At 35.9% G+C, this 16,369-nt stretch overlaps 1 non-coding gene across 1 annotated transcript; it reads right to left on the reverse strand.

The window, feature by feature from the left end:
* Positions 1–14,254: 14,254 nt before the first annotated feature.
* Trnaa-ugc lies at positions 14,255–14,327 on the reverse strand. Its single transcript has one exon. It is a non-coding gene; the product is annotated as a tRNA-Ala (tRNA).
* Between the last annotated feature and the right edge of the window lie 2,042 nt (positions 14,328–16,369).

Below are 16,369 nucleotides of genomic sequence, written 5' to 3' on the forward strand. Positions count from 1 at the left end.
ATGAAGCCTTTCGAGATGCGTGCATCGATGCTTTCTTTAAAAAATAATTGTGGACCTCGGTTCAATCATTGAAAAATGGTATGAGTGGCTGAGGTGCAACAGATCTTATTCACCAAATACTTTAGAGTCATACATGAGGGACTTGAAGGATCTTATAAGTTTCCTAAATACTCACATTGGCGGAGAAGTAAATGTTGGTACTCTGAAAAATTTAAGCATACCTGAGTTAAGAAGTTGGCTTACCTCTCGTTACGCAAGAGGTGTAAACGCAAGATCCAACACTCGAGCACTCTCAGTAATCAGAAATTTCTTCAAGTACATAAAAAATAACCACAATATAGACAATGAAGCTGTATTTTCCTTATCAAGGCCAATTCAGAGAAGAACTCTGCCCAAAGCATTATCAATACCTAATATAAAAACTTTATTGAAAGAAATGAAACTATCCGACCTGGGTGAACCTTGGGTGGTAAAAAGAGAAATTGCGATTATCGTCCTGCTATATGGTACAGGCTTAAGAATCAGTGAAGCGTTGAACCTTAGGGTTAGTGATATTAACAATGAAAGTTTAATAGTAACAGGTAAAGGAGATAAACAAAGGCAGGTATTCATTCTCCCCGTAGTAAAAAAATGTATACAAGAGTATATAAAAGCTTGCCCTTACCTTGATGAAGCACAACATCTTTTTGTGGGAGTAAGAGGAAAAAAATTGGGAAGAACTTATGTGGCCAATCGTTTGCAGAAAATAAGGAGAATGTTAAATTTACCAGAAATTTTATCTCCACATGCATTTCGTCATAGTTTTGCTACTCATTTGCTTCAGGAAGATATTGACATAAGATCAATACAACAACTGCTTGGTCACTCAAGCCTGGAAACTACTCAAATTTACACTCACCTCAATTATCAAGATGTTTTTAACATGTACAAAAATTTTCAGCAGGGCCTGGAGAAGAAATCAAAACTTTAACTTCGTTCTAAACCACCAAGCTGAGTGCTTTCAACATCACTAAGTATTGTGTTTGCTTTATATAAATTACAACATCCTAATAAAAAAAAAGCCAGTGCAACTGCTGTAAAGAAAGCACTTATTATCCCTGGATAATCTTCTATTACTAAACATGCAACAACAGTATATACTCCAAGCAATATAAAACATGCAGAAGCGTAGTTGCTTAGTTTTCTACCAGAAGAAATTGCTTGCGAGGATTTTTCGTTTTTATTACTACGGAGCAGTCTATTTTCTGATGAAAGCCTATCTCTTTCTTCCCTTACTTAACCATTGGTAAATACCTTCATCGCTGAGTCACTTTCTACTAATGCCGTAAAACTTTCATCTCGACTTATTAATTCTTCTTTCATACGTGAAAAGATTTCTTCGAAGTTCAGTGGCTCAATAATGTTAGTCTGCTGCATCTTTATACTACAACCTCATCGAAGCGAATCTTTTTCCCCATTGGTACGTACAACCCTTCCAGGTCAAGCGTTACTTTTCCCTCTTTTACTTCTGTCATTTTTACTTTTTCTAATTTAAACCTTTTTTCCCATTTTTCCAAAGCTTCTGCAGTTGCTGCGTAAATTTCTAGTGTTAAATCACGATTAACTGGCTTATCCAATAATTCAAATAGCCTAGACCCGTAATTCCTCATCATAATTCGTGATCCTATAGGAGTCGTAAGTATATCAATTATTGATTGCTTTAAGTGCTCTATTCCTTCTAACGCTTTTCCTGTTTTACCATCCATACCCTTCATTTCTATTTTGCAAAGACGCTTTTACTGCCTTTTATTACTTTTAACCCACAAGATACTGAATCCCCTACTCTTCCTACACCATGACCATTTGCAAACACTGTTTTTGATCCTTGAATCATTACTTTTCCTTCGTTAAAATTGTCTCCTTTCCTACAGACTGGGAAATCATTTACAAAAACATTATTACTGCCGCTAATGCAAAAATGTGGTGTTGCTTCTCCACAATAATCTCCTACTCGCACAACTGATTTATTCATTTTCCAATTAATTAAGTTCTATTCTATCTGCTTTCAGTTTTATTTCGCTCCTTGTCATCTCTATACTTGATTCCCCAGCTTTCAATGTTATTTTGTCCACTACTTCAATCTCTAAATGATGCTTCTCTTTATCATATAACAATCTTGTCCCATCTTGAATTTTTACACTATTTATTTCTTTTTTATTCTCTGGTGCAGGGTATTTTTCCTGATATATTCCTGCTAATACCACCCCTAATGATAGTTCTCCTAGCGCAGAAAGTATAATAACCTGTTCATCGATATCTGGAGGAGACCAATTTCTATCTTTTCCTGCTTTACTTGTTATCCATGGCAACCAATCTGTTAAAAATTCCCCTATTTGCACTTTTACTCTCGCTTTTTCATAATCTACTTCTTTCACAAGCCCAATACGTACAATGTTAGCTAACTTTCTTTGCAACTCTGAAATAGCAAAATTACTTTCCAACATTTATTTCACCGATTTCTATTTTGTGTGGCATAAATTTTCCCTCTTCCCAAATAGATCGACCCAAGTGTACTTCATGCACCCAGTCTACCATCCACACTAAATACGCGTCTAATTCTGGCCTAAATCCGTCAATTTCTGCTGATATAAATTCACCTGGCGAAACATTTTTTACGTTCCAAGTATTTTTATTTACTACTCTCGCAACCTCAGCAGCTAATTCTCTGACAATAATAGCTGCATTCTCTATTGTGCTATCAATCACAATTCGTGCCTCAAATCTTGCTTTCAGGGCTAATTCTTCTGTTCCTGAATCTTTTCCTTGCTCTAAACTTGACAATTCCACAAATACCGCTGGTGCTACTATTTCCCTTCTTATCATTGGATATATTTCACATGTCTGTATCGCTGGTATTTCTTTCTTCAACATTCTGCAAATTGCTTTGTGCAACTCAATTAAAATCATACTTTTACAATATAGTTTAATTCACGCTCAAAATATTTCTCAAATATCCCTTCTGTTTCATAATTAACTAGCTCCTTTATTATTTTTGATGCTTCTGGTTCCAGTCCTAATTTTACCTCTTGTATTGGCAAAGCTGTTCTTCCTTCACGCCTAAAAACACCACTATTTCCTCTTGGCATTGTTGCCATAAATCCTCCTATAAACTTATGTTTTCCTACTTTCGCTCCTTTTCTTGTTTGTCTCATCTTGCCAATTGCTGATACCCTAATATCATATAAATTTGCTCTCATTAATACATCTAACCTACTTGTCTTAGCCTTAAAAATTCTTAGCCTTTTTCTCATTACCGTTAATTTTATCTTCTTTTCCTCACTAATTTCCTTAGCTGCTTGCGTTTTTAACCATAGTGCTGTTTTGTTCAATGCCCTCACCGCTGCTTTTTCCACTTTTTTCCTTTCAGCATTTACATTTTCAATTACCTTATTAATATTATCGGTAACTTCTATATTAATAGACATTTTACACCCCCGATGCTTGAATTTTCCATACCATTCCTGAATTATCTCTAAGTGGTGGTGTGTGTACTCTGTATCTACAACTACCTATGGAAAAAGTATCTCCTACCATTGGCTTTAATACATCAAACACACTTACTTCCAACAATAAAATTTCTCCTACAAATTGTCCTTCACCAATCTCGTATAATTTATCTGGCTGTTGCTTTAGTACTTGTACCATATATGACTTATCCTTTGATTCATACAAAGCTACTTTTCCTAAATGGGCAAAACAATCTTGCAATAATCTCTTAATATTTTCTTGCATATTTTTCTGCTATATACTAACCTTTACATGCTAAGAAGGGGCACACAGGTAAAGCATTCTTCTGCCTCACCACTTTATAGTTGCTCTACCTGTGTTGTTATGTTACAACGACTTTTACTAATACTCCCGGTCTATGGCACATTGGCAGAGAATTTGACTGAGTATGTAAATCGGTCCCTCTATCAAATCTTCTTGGCTCTTGTTTCGCGTAAAGTGGCTGTCCAAGAGTATTTACTGTCTCATTAAAGTCTGCTGGTGCAAAATACGTTGTAAATGTGCTCGCTGTTCCTAGTGGAAAACAGTTTCCACTTTCTCTTTCTATAAATCTTCTTACGGTTCCTTCAGGGTCGGTTGCTTGCCCTCTATACTCTTCAAATGTTATTCCACAGAACGTAAATCCTGATCTCATGTCATTCCTCAGCGCTGCTCCTTCTTGCCATCTTTCATATGCCTCTTTCACTTTACTATGCGAAATTAGTGCATCAAAAAACTCTGGACTTACCAGTGCATGAATCCCCGTCATATATTCACCACTTAAATTGTCCTCAACATGGCGCAATACTTCCAGACACTTACGCTTTACATCGGTTGTCGCAGTCCCCAATGCAAAATTTACTACTTTTGGTGTAATTTCAAATTCGTTGTAAAGGTTTAATAACTCCGACCCATCAGCATCAAGAATGATTCCCTTCAGCGCTCCCATTCTCAAATGTTCTAACGTTATTGCGTGTTTATTTCTCATTAGCTGCAAATGATCAGTTATTACATCTGCCAATGCTTTCAGTTCACTTTCTGACCCAAATGCCCTTATTCCCTGTACTTCCTCAGGCAACACTACGTCATCATGTGGTATATGTGGAATGGTAAAAGTTCTTATTTTTCGTTTTCCACGTTTTCCTACTGTTGCTGGTGCTCCTGGTAACTGCGTTGGTAGTAAACTTAATACTCCATTTTGCTCCTCTATAGTAATATGTCTAAATCTTACTGACCTACTTGGAAACAAATTTAAATTTTCAACTCGTCCATAATTTATCGGCAATATATTTATCGCATTTGTTAGTGCCGTCATGCTAAATGCTGTATTTGTAAATGGATTTTGCATTTTTTCTTTTCCCCCTTTTGTATTTTTAATAGTTTTTTTAAGCTCCCTTGCGGATAATGATCCCTCGTCCTTCAAGGTGCTTTATTGCTGCAGTTTTCTGCTCTTCAATGATATTTGCTGGCCATACAACTGCATGATCTGCTAGTATTGCACCACGAGCAATAATTACTCCTTTACTATTTTCCTTTGCGTTTACATCGCTTGCTATCACTCCTATAGCCGTTTGTGTCCCATCTGTGGCAGTTGGATTTAAAGCTTTAATAAAACCATCTTTAGTATCATAACCAACTACTTTTCCCAGCTTTAGATTTTGTCCCTTGGCTACTGTTATTTGATCTCTTGAATATAGGTTGGACACTTCATATTTCAGAAGATCGCCTAAATTATTTCCTTCAGTTATACTTATCATGTCTTTTTCTCTCCTTTTTTTATTTTTTTACCGCCATATTTGTGGTTGTTATACACGGCGGTTATACACATACTTTAAATGTTTGATTGCGCACGACTTTTCGCTACCTGCATCATCAACTCTTCTCCTGAATTCTGTGGTATTGCACTTAGTATTTCTGTCTTCTTCGTTCGCTCTGCAAGTAACTCCATTAAAACTTCCCTGGCTTGCTCAACACTTACGCTTTGCTCAATAAATTCTCCTATCTTTTCTGGCATTCGTGATAAGTTACATAAACGTATTAATTCAAGAACTTCAGTACGATACTTAGTTAAATTGTCAGTTTCTAGGTCATTTGTAGTTTTTTCATTCATAGTAATATCCCCTTTTTTATTAATAGATTTAAACTCTGAAAGAATTGTAATTCCATCTGCAAGACCTATTTCTACTGCTTTCTCGCCAAAATATAGCCCTGCTTCTGTTGATTTTATTGCCTCTACAGAAAGGTTTCTATTGCGTGCTATTAGCTCAACCAGCATTCCATATAAACGATTCACTTCGCTTTTTAGGCTTTCTAAACTCTCAGAAGTTATTGGCTCATGTGGATTTAAATCATTTTTTCTACTTCCTGCAAATACTGTCGTATATTTTATTCCCTGTTTTTCATCAAACCCACTTTGATCTATATGACTTGCTATTACTCCTATGCTTCCAACTCCTGAAGTTCTAGTTACCAATACTTTTTCAGCACTTGATGCAATTGCATACGCCGCAGAATACGCATCATCATTTGCTATTGCCACAATCCTCTTTTTTCTCCTTGCTTGGTAAATAAAGTCGGAAAGGTCGAATAAACCGTTTACTTCTCCTCCGGGGCTGTCTATGTCCAAAATTATTGTTTCTACTTCTTTATCTATTAAAGCTTCTTCTATCTCTTCACTTATCTTCTCATACGATGTCATCCCCAATACATCATCAAAAACTTCTGACTTTTTCGTCAAGATTCCATGTATTGGTATTATTCCTCTTTCACTATTTCTTACCGCATGTTTTATATTTTTAAAGATAGGCTGCTTTCCTGTTTGTAGTGACAGTAATTCAAAACTCCTTGGTTCTACCATTACACATCTGTTTAGCCATATCGCTTGGTTTTTCATATTATCTCTTGATTAGTAGTAACGTCGGAATCAAAACTTAAACCCAAGGAACTAGCACGTCTTTGATCTTCTGCAATTTCTTGGTCTATTTCTTCTACATCATAACCTAGCTCTGAAACCACTTCTGATCGACTCTTAAATCCATTTCTTACTGCCATTTGTTGTGCTTGCTGGTCTTTTAAAGGATCCACCCAATCAAATCCCTGTGGTATCCATTTTACTTCTTCTTTCGCTGCTTTTGCTACTTTTTTATCTATACTCAGTTCTCCACAGAGTACTGCTAATTCTAGCCATCTACTCCATACTGGTCTGCAAAATTGAAATACCATAATGTTGTGTTGCAGCATAGCACATCTACGACGAAACTCTATTAATCCTGCTCGAATGGATGAATAATTAACGCCCGTTAAATCTCCTGTTAGTTGCTCATATGTTATCCCTGTGCCTATTGCTATTGCCCTCAGCTGCTGTCTCATGAATGCTTCATAACTTCCTCCTACATCAGATGGCTCTGAAAATTTTATGTCTTCTCCTGGGTCTAAAAGCTGCATTGTTCCTGGCTCTAAACCTGATAGTGCTACTCCTTGCTCATTACTTTCACCTTCTCCTAAAATATTTGCTTCAGGATCGAGCCTTGTAATAAACCCTGCAAACATCGCTGCTGTCTTTTTTCTCACTAATTCTGCATCATCATATTGATCAAGTTCATAGAGCTTTAGCAGTATACTCGAAAGCCATGGCTCTCCTCTAATTTGCCCAGGTCTTAATGGTCTATAAATATGTAAAACATCATTTGCTGGCACTCTCACTGATTCACCAAATGAGCCTTCACCAGGGTGTTCTTTAAATAGGTAATATGCTTCTCTTTGCCCAAGCTTGTTAAACTCAATCCCGTTTCTTATTACATTACCATTTCCTAAAGTTTGATTTGTTTTATTATCTAAATGTTCAGACTCAAGTACTTGCAGTTGTAATGGCACAGAAAATCTATCTTCCAGCTTTCTCGTTCTTAAACGTACAAAACATTCTCCTCCCTCTATCATACTTCTGCATACTAGAGCTTGTAATCCATAAAAATCACTTACTCCGTTACTGTCTGCTTCATCTGTCCATCTTAGCCATAATTCTTGCACCCTCTTTCGAAATTCCCCATCCCTTGCTTTTGATTGCGGTTTTATTCCTGTTCCAATAGAGTTACTTACTATTGTATCAATAATATTTGCTGCATATGGATTTTTTCTCACCATATCACGTGATCTACTACGTAAAGTTTCAAGGTTTTGAGACAGCAAATTGTTTATACTTCCTAACTCTGGTTGAAAGTGAAAAAATCTTCTTCCTGAGCCTGCAGCATCCCAGGCTGAGCTTTTTATCTTTGGTTTGTTAAATAGTTGTTTGAATGATTTTAATAACATTTTGCCTCTTTGATTATGCAACAAGTTGTTGCACAATTTGACATTGAAAAATTATAGCAAGTTGCTAGAGAATTTGGTCAACAGATTGTATGTAGAGAGTCATTACTCTGGACTACGTTTATAAATTTCTTTTCGATGTCCTATTGCTGCAATTTTGACCATGTGCTCTGAGTTATCTATTAAGTATATGACTCGATAATCGCCAACACGCAACCTAAAGTAGCCTACCCATTTATGCGATAAAGCCTCACCTACTTTATCAGGAATAATTGTGAGACGTTTTTCTATAGCTTTTTGCACCCTTAACCGTATTGTTTTCGGAAGAGAAGGAAGATCTTCGGTATCTACACCTTCTAAATAACCAATTTGGTAAATTATTCCCACTTGATATCTTCATGTCTAATTATTTTTGCTCCAGGAACATTACGTTTAGCAGCAAGTTCAAGTAGAGCTATTTCTCCTTCATCCATTTCGTCACCTTCAGATAGTTTACTTACCTCAAGTTCTTCTTCTACTAGATCTTTTACAATTTCTTCAATAGTTCTATTTTGAACTTTTGCCATTTCTGTAAGATACTGAGCAAATTCCCCCTCAAAATTTACATTAACATTAAGCCTTCCTTGACTTTGATCCATATTATTCACTGTAAGATATCAACTCTAAACTATAACATTTTTACATAATTTTGTCAACCCCTTTATTTGTTGAAAAAACAATTTTTCTCTTTGGCTTCATACCTGCAATTTTCAATTCAGCCTTAATACGTTGTCTTAAGCTTAGTAAATCATTTATATCTACTTCAGCATATCTTACAACATGGTCACCATATGCAATTGATACTACTCGCTCTCCGTTTTGTAGTTTCTTTATCGCTTCTTCGACTTGAATTAGATAATCTTCGTTATACATTTACTACTCGCTGATCCATTTGCTTTTCACTATTTTCTTTGATTTTTTACTTTCTGGTTTTTCACTTAAACTATTCCATTTACTCTCTGGCCAACGATCGATTCCAAGCGCAATAGATGCTGCTCTTGCATAAATCCTACAGTCTAATACTTCATTTCTTTCTCTTACCTTTTGCCACTCTTGTTTGGTATAACCTTTTACTACTTTGCTGACTAATTGCTCTGCCGTTAGCTGCTTAAAATATTCAGGTGCATACTCGGGAAAATGACAGTATCCTGCTGGAGCTTCTTCACCGTCCTTTAAAACATTAAGTAATTGAAAAAGTTCTGACTTTAAAATCGATACTCCCACTGGCCAGAGCTTTATTCCTCTTTTTAGCTTTTGACCACCAACTGTTATATCTACTCTACTTGGGCTGCTAAGTGGTACTAGAGCTTTATTTACACCTTTCACTGCCATTACTCTTCCAGAGCCTTGATGACCTCTTACCCAATTGTATACTTCTTGTGTCGCATACCCAGCATCAACCGCCATCATACTTATCATGTATTCAAGACCATTTTCACCGATAAAATGATGATTTAAGAGCTCAGAGAGTTTTCCCCATACTTCTCCTCTTCCAGTATCACCTTCAAATACTCGGTATTCTATTGACCAACTTTCGCGGCTTTTTCCCCATGCTACAACTTCTACTTCTAAACGATCTTTTTGGACATCTACTCCTGCAGTAAGCACCTATAGTAACTGCGTTTTTTTCTACAGCTCCAAAAGCTGCACTTGTAACATTTTTAATTCGATTGATGAATGAAGAGTTAGTAAATGTAAAAAGTTATGTTCAGCCTATTTTCTTATACGTTTCAGCATTGTCTGTGCTTATCTCAGCTTTTGGGGCCTTGCGTCAGCAAAACTTAAAAAGGCTGCTTGCTTACAGTTCAATTGGTCACATTGGTTTTATATTTGCTTCACTTTCTATTTTTACACAAGCAGGAACAGATAGTGCCTTAATGTATCTGGTGATATATATCATCACAAGCATAGGGCTATTCTCATATCTTGTACAAATTGACGATGACGATTGTGATATTGCAAATTTATCTGGTATAGGGAAGAAACGCCCAATTGTAGCATTTCATCTTTCTGTGCTGTTACTCTCGATGTCGGGAATACCTCCACTTGCAGGTTTTATCGCTAAATTTTTTATATTCAAAAGTTTAATAAATTCTGGCTTTATCAGCCTGTCCTTGATCCTTGTAATAGCGAGTGTGATATCATGCTACTATTATTTAAATATCATGAAAGTTATGTATTTTGATAAAGCTAGTGGTAATAAGGTTGCTTATTCTAAGGGTCTATTCATTATTACTTCAGTGGCTTCACTGATCAACCTCGTTCTTTTCTTGTACGTTTTACTCACTCATTGAACTAAAGGACTGACAAGGTGATCCCTGAGGGTTTTCATATTCATCATTACAAAGAAGTTTCAAGCACTAATAAAGAAGCGTTGGATTTAATTGATAAAGGAATATCAAATGAAACCGCTATTATTGCCGACAAACAAACAGAGGGTAGAGGGCGTACCGGAAAAAGTTGGATTTCTCCCGAGGGTAATTTTTATGCAAGTTTGGTAATAAACCTCTTTAACGATTATCTGAATGAAAGCCAGCTTTCGGTGTCATTCCAGCGCGTGACGCTGGAATCTAGAAAAAAAGAAGAATGGATCCCAGTGTCAAGCACTGGGATGACATCAGAGGGCATTGGGATGACAGAGAAGGGTTTGGTGAATAAAATTGCGGATGTTAGCAAATTAACAGAATTGACTTTTGTTACTGCTCTTACTGTTGGAAATACTATACTGTCATTTATAAATGGTCTAAATCTCCAGTATAAGTGGCCAAATGATGTCCTTATTGATGGCAAGAAAATAAGTGGAATATTGCTTGAAAAAAGATCCAATTCGAATTGGCTTATTGTAGGAATTGGAATTAATGTCAGTCATGCACCACTTCCAGGAACAACGTGCATTAGCAATTACGGTGAGTCTGTGTCTAACATAGATCTGTTAAAGGAATTAATAATAAATTTTAATAAGCTAAGAAAGCAATGGCTATTTGATGGGTTTTATGCTATAAGAGAAATGTGGTTAAAAAAAGCATTCAAAATGAATGAGCAAATCAGTGTAAAGTTAGCTGACAAATTGTATGAAGGAATTTTTGCTGATATAGATAAAAGTGGTAAATTGGTGTTGCAGCAAAAGGATGAAAGCTTAATTTATTTTGATGCAGGTGAGTTATTTATTAACGATATATTATGAACACGTATGTGATTTTTGCTTACCTTATTAGTCTTACATTGATTACCGGAGAACTGATTCTTACCATTTCTTGCTATATTAAAAGTAAAAAAATTCTAGAAAGCCTGAAAGATAATAATGAAGAAGAAACATAAGCGATTACTTATAACTTCAGGAATTTTCTGCTTTTTAAGCTGCATAGTCTTTTTTATTTTAACAACGCTCAAAGAAAACATCTCATTTTTCTATACAGTAAGTGAGGCAATAGTTTTACAAAATAGTCAAAAACTAATCCGTGTTGGTGGAATGGTTGTTGAAAATAGCGTGATACGGAGCGAAAGTGAAGTAATTTTTCAAATGACAGATTTTAACAAAAGCGTTGTGGTAAAATATCAAGGGATACTTCCACCAATGTTTTCAGAAAAAAGTGGTGTTGTTGTGCAAGGTAAAATGTTTGATAATAGTACTTTTCTTGCAGATACAGTGTTTGCAAAACATGATGAGAACTATATGCCGAAAGTTTTAAAACAGATTCCCTAATTCAGCTGTATTGAAACGATATGTAGAGAGAGTAACAGCCCACTGGGCTATTACTTTTTTTCTTATATGAATTCAGGAGCATCCATTGGTGGCGGTTCTAGCGAAGATTTTAAATCGTTAATTTCTTTTATTAGCTCGTCAAGCTTACTCCTTTCTTCTGTTAGCATGTCATTTAATTGACTGATAGAGTTGCTATTGTTATGCAATACATCATCCAATTCAGGAACGAATTTCGTGTTCAGCTCTGCGATTAATTTATCTAAAGCTTTGTGGACATAACCAAGCTGCGCTGGATTTCGCGCAACTGTTTCATCATAACCTTTAGGTTTGGCGTTAACTTCTATTTTGCTTATTACTTTAAGCTCGTTTTTGCTTTCTTGTTTACTATTATTCATGCTAACTCCTATAAAAAATTAGAACTTTGAAACTAACTAGTTACCTTGAAATGGTATGTGAAAGAAAGCAACAGCCTGCTAGCAAGCTATTACCTTTTTTATTAAAGCAATCCGTTCTCTCCGCCAGTAATATGGAGTAATGAAGGAGCTTCTCCAATCTCTGGTATATCATCAAGTCTAGCCTGAAGATCTTTAAGTTTAGCGTCTATCTCGCTTGTCTTTGTGCCTATGTTTTCTATAGTTGATGACAGTGGTTCTACTATGCCGCTTGTCATCACATCACTTACATCATCGTTATATTTATTAATACTTTTCATCAGACCATCATAAAAATTTTTAAGATTCTTAACGCTTACCGTGATTGTCGGTATAGCATTAATCTCTTTTTCTTCCATAACCTTAGTTATATCAATTCCATCCGGTGCGCTTTTAGTAGTAATCTTCTTTATTTCTGGTATTGCAAAATTTGGTTTATTAAACGCCGGCTTCGGAAGTTGTAATGTATTATTTGATTCAACTTCTTCACTAGAATATAATTCTGTATTTTTACTCATAATAGTTACCTCCTATAAAAAACTACTTATCTTTATAAATCACTACTATACAAATAACAGTGAGTCATTATTAATGTCTACTATTGTGAAGTCTGAGGCCTGTCCGATTTCTGGCATATCGTCCTTGATTTGCTTGAGCATCTCAATCATTTCCTTGTTCTGTTTACTCTGCTCGTCAAGTTCCCCTTTTAATGCATCAATAATAGCTTTAGATTGATCTTTACTGCCAAGATCACCAATCACAGCTGTCACCTTTTCATAAGGCAGCTTGTGAATAATATCTTTAAGCTCTTCTGCGCCTATGTTATCCAAAAGTTCTTTAAACTGCTCATTAGACATATTGCGAGCAAAAGCTTGAAGTTTTTCTGGATTATCAACTAAAGACTTAATGATAATCTGGATCCTATTAGAATCAGTTAAATCCTGAGCAATTGCTTCGAGTTTCTCAGGATCAAGCTTATTAACTAAGTCTTTCAGTTGGTCTTCTTGCAGACTATTTACTAAAGCTTTCAACTGATCACCTTCTAATTCTTTGGAGAGTATCGTCAAGTGGTGCTCAGCCAAGTCTTTTGCAAGCACTGTAAATTGCTCGTCATTTAAAGTTTTAATAAGTGCTTTGAACTGATCCACTTTTAAGTGAGGTAAAATTTCTTTTACTTGCTCTGAATTTAATTTTCTCACTAGAGCTTCAAGCTGAGTATCATTTAAAATAGGAACAATTATTTGTAACTTTTCTGGATTTAGTTCCTGAGCGAGGGTTTTTAGCTGGTGATTGGTTAGATGATCCACTAAAGCTTGGAGTTGTTCATCTGTTAAGTTCTCTGCTAAGGCCTGCAACTGGCTTGAGCTCAGTTCAGGAATGATTTTTTGTAGTTGCTCGTTACTAAGAGTATTGGCAAGAGTTTTTAGTTGGCCGTCTGTTAGGCCCTGAATAAAAACTTTAGTAAACGCGTTTGATAGCAACAGTAGCACATCTCTTATATGTCTCTCACCGTAGTATAACATAATGTCTTGTAATACCTCATTGTCAGGTGAATCGATTATATTTCCTGCCTCGTCTGAAAAATAATATTTATTGTTGCCAGTATCTGAATCTTCCCATGTTACATATTTGTATTCCAATTTTTTTGATTTAATAGAACTGCTACACATAGTTTTGAAAGGCTGCACAAGCTCTCTTGTATATGATAACTTAGCCAACTCATTACCGTAATATACAAATGTATGGTTACCTTTTACATAATCTAAGTTAGAATCACTTTTATAATCTTTGGCTACCAGATTTCCTTCATTTTCTTCCTCCAGACATATGTAACTGTCTAGGCAAGAACTGCTGCAAAGTTTTATAGGCAATAAGCCTAGTACTACATCGTTTTTATCATCCAGCGATACAAGCTCAACTTTTTTAATAGGCATTGTAGGATCATTACCTTCAGGCCACTTTATCCTTGTAGTCGGGGTTTTTCTAAACACCTCTTTTCCAGGTATCATCTTAAAAACATGCTTTTTTCCACTCATAGGCGTTACCAATAAATTAATTGTTAGTATTCTAACATTTATTGATTAATTTATTGTTAAATTGGTATATATTACAATTGTAATAACCAACATTACTTGTGTAGAGAAAAGTTACGAAAAGAAATAGAGATTTTCAGGGAAGTAGTATAAAATCCTCATAGATTAAAATAAGCTGCTTTGACAGGTTTTGTGGCGGCTAGAGCTGTATAGACTGGTGGAGGCAAGCGGGATCGAACCGCTGACCTTCTGCGTGCAAAACAGATGCTCTACCAGCTGAGCTATACCCCCAGGTAATTCTTGCTTAAAGCATAAATCACTCAGGCTGAAATGCAAGAAATATTTATCTATTAGGCTATTGCTAAATAGTGTACAAATTCTGCAGGGTGTACACACTTCTCTATTTTTTTGTCTCCTTAGCGTTATACGTCACACCATCCAAATAAATCTGTGAACTGAAAATTAACAAGAAGTTTTCCTTTAAAAATTTTTTAACTAAATTATCACTAACGCAGTATATTATATAATTCATTTAACCACACATGAAAATTTTAGTTTGATTAAAACGGATAAAAACTGTATTGATGTATAAGACATGATAAAGGACATACAATTTGCGCGCTTGGCGATGCTGCAGCTTGGCCGATTCAAGGATTAATAAGACATTTTCGCCATGTTATCAAAGAGAGAGCGATAATTTAACTTTACTTATACTTCTTAAGCCGTTTTGCTACTTAGCAACCAGAGCTAAAAAATATTGATTCCCTTCTCTTTTAGGTGCCAATTCTACCTTTGCGATATCTTCAGTGTCTCGAATTAGCCGTTCTAATTTTTCCAGTCCAACTTCAGTGTTTATAAGCTCTCTCCCTCTAAATCTCATTGTGACTTTAATTTTATGTCCGTGGACAAGTAAGTCTCTTGCTTGACGCAATTTTGTTTCGTAGTCGTGATCACCAATATTAGGACCCAGTTTAATTTCTTTTATAGTTAATGTTTTTTGTTTCTTTTTTGCTTCACTTGCTTTCTTTTTTATATCATACTTTTGCTTGCTATAATCCAGAATTTTACATACTGGAGGGGTTGAATCAGGTGCAATTTCCACCAAGTCTAAACCAACACCCTGTGCAAGCTCCAAAGCTCGTTCTATTAGCACGATTCCGATCATTTCACCACTGTGATCAACTAAGCGTACCTCCTTAGCTGTGATGAATCCATTAATTCTGTTTTTATTGTTCTTTTTAACTTGCAAACTTTAACTCCCTTAATTCAAATTAATACTTTTTAACAACAATTCAATAGCCTTCTCCAAAGAAAAAGACTCCTGTCTTTCCGATCCTAAATTTCTCACTGACACAGTTTTACTGGTAACTTCATTTTTGCCTACAATCCACAATATAGGAACCTTGTTTAGACTATGCAAACGTATCTTATAACTAATTTTTTCATTGGTCAAATCAGTCTTGACTCTTACACCTTGTTCTTTTAAGACATTGCTGATTTTTGTGGCGTAACCGTCAGCCTCATTTGTAATGGTCAGAATAGCAAGTTGCGTTGGAGCAAGCCAAACTGGAAATTTTCCTGCGTAATTTTCTATCAAAATTCCAATAAAACGCTCAAAAGTCCCAAGAATTGCCCTATGTAACATGACAGGGTGATGCTTGTGCCCATCTGCTCCTATATAAAAAGCTCCCAGACGTTCTGGTAAAATGAAATCAACTTGCAATGTTCCACATTGCCAGCTTCTGCCTATTGCATCTTTCAAAACAAACTCTAGCTTTGGACCATAAAATGCACCTTCACCAGGGCTCAGTTCATAACTCAAGCCCGCTTCTTTAACGGCTTCAAGCAGCGCTTTTTCAGCTCTATCCCACACTTCATCATCTCCTGCCCTAACATCTGGACGGTCTGAAAATTTCACAGAAATTTCATTGAACCCAAGCTCTGAATATACTTCTTTTAAAAGGTCACAAAACTTTATAGTCTCAGAATTCACTTGTTCTTCCATACAAAAAATGTGTGCATCGTCTTGCGTAAAACCACGCACTCGCATCAGTCCGTGCAATGAGCCTGAGCTTTCATTCCTATGACACGTACCAAATTCTGCCATACGTATCGGTAAATCACGATAGCTTCTGGTGTGAGAATTAAAAATCTGCACATGACAGGGGCAATTCATGGGTTTTATTGCTAGCTTTTTGCTTTCAGATTCATCAACAATAAACATATTTTCACGAAACTTATCCCAATGTCCAGATTTTTCCCACAGCTCTTTGCTTACTAAAATAGGAGTTTTTACCTCAAAATAGCCATTATTTATTAGCTTCTTTCTGATG

The sequence above is a fragment of the Drosophila ananassae genome (assembly GCF_017639315.1).
Source record: "Drosophila ananassae strain 14024-0371.13 chromosome 4 unlocalized genomic scaffold, ASM1763931v2 tig00000073, whole genome shotgun sequence".
In the NCBI taxonomy this organism is placed as follows: domain Eukaryota; kingdom Metazoa; phylum Arthropoda; class Insecta; order Diptera; family Drosophilidae; genus Drosophila; species Drosophila ananassae.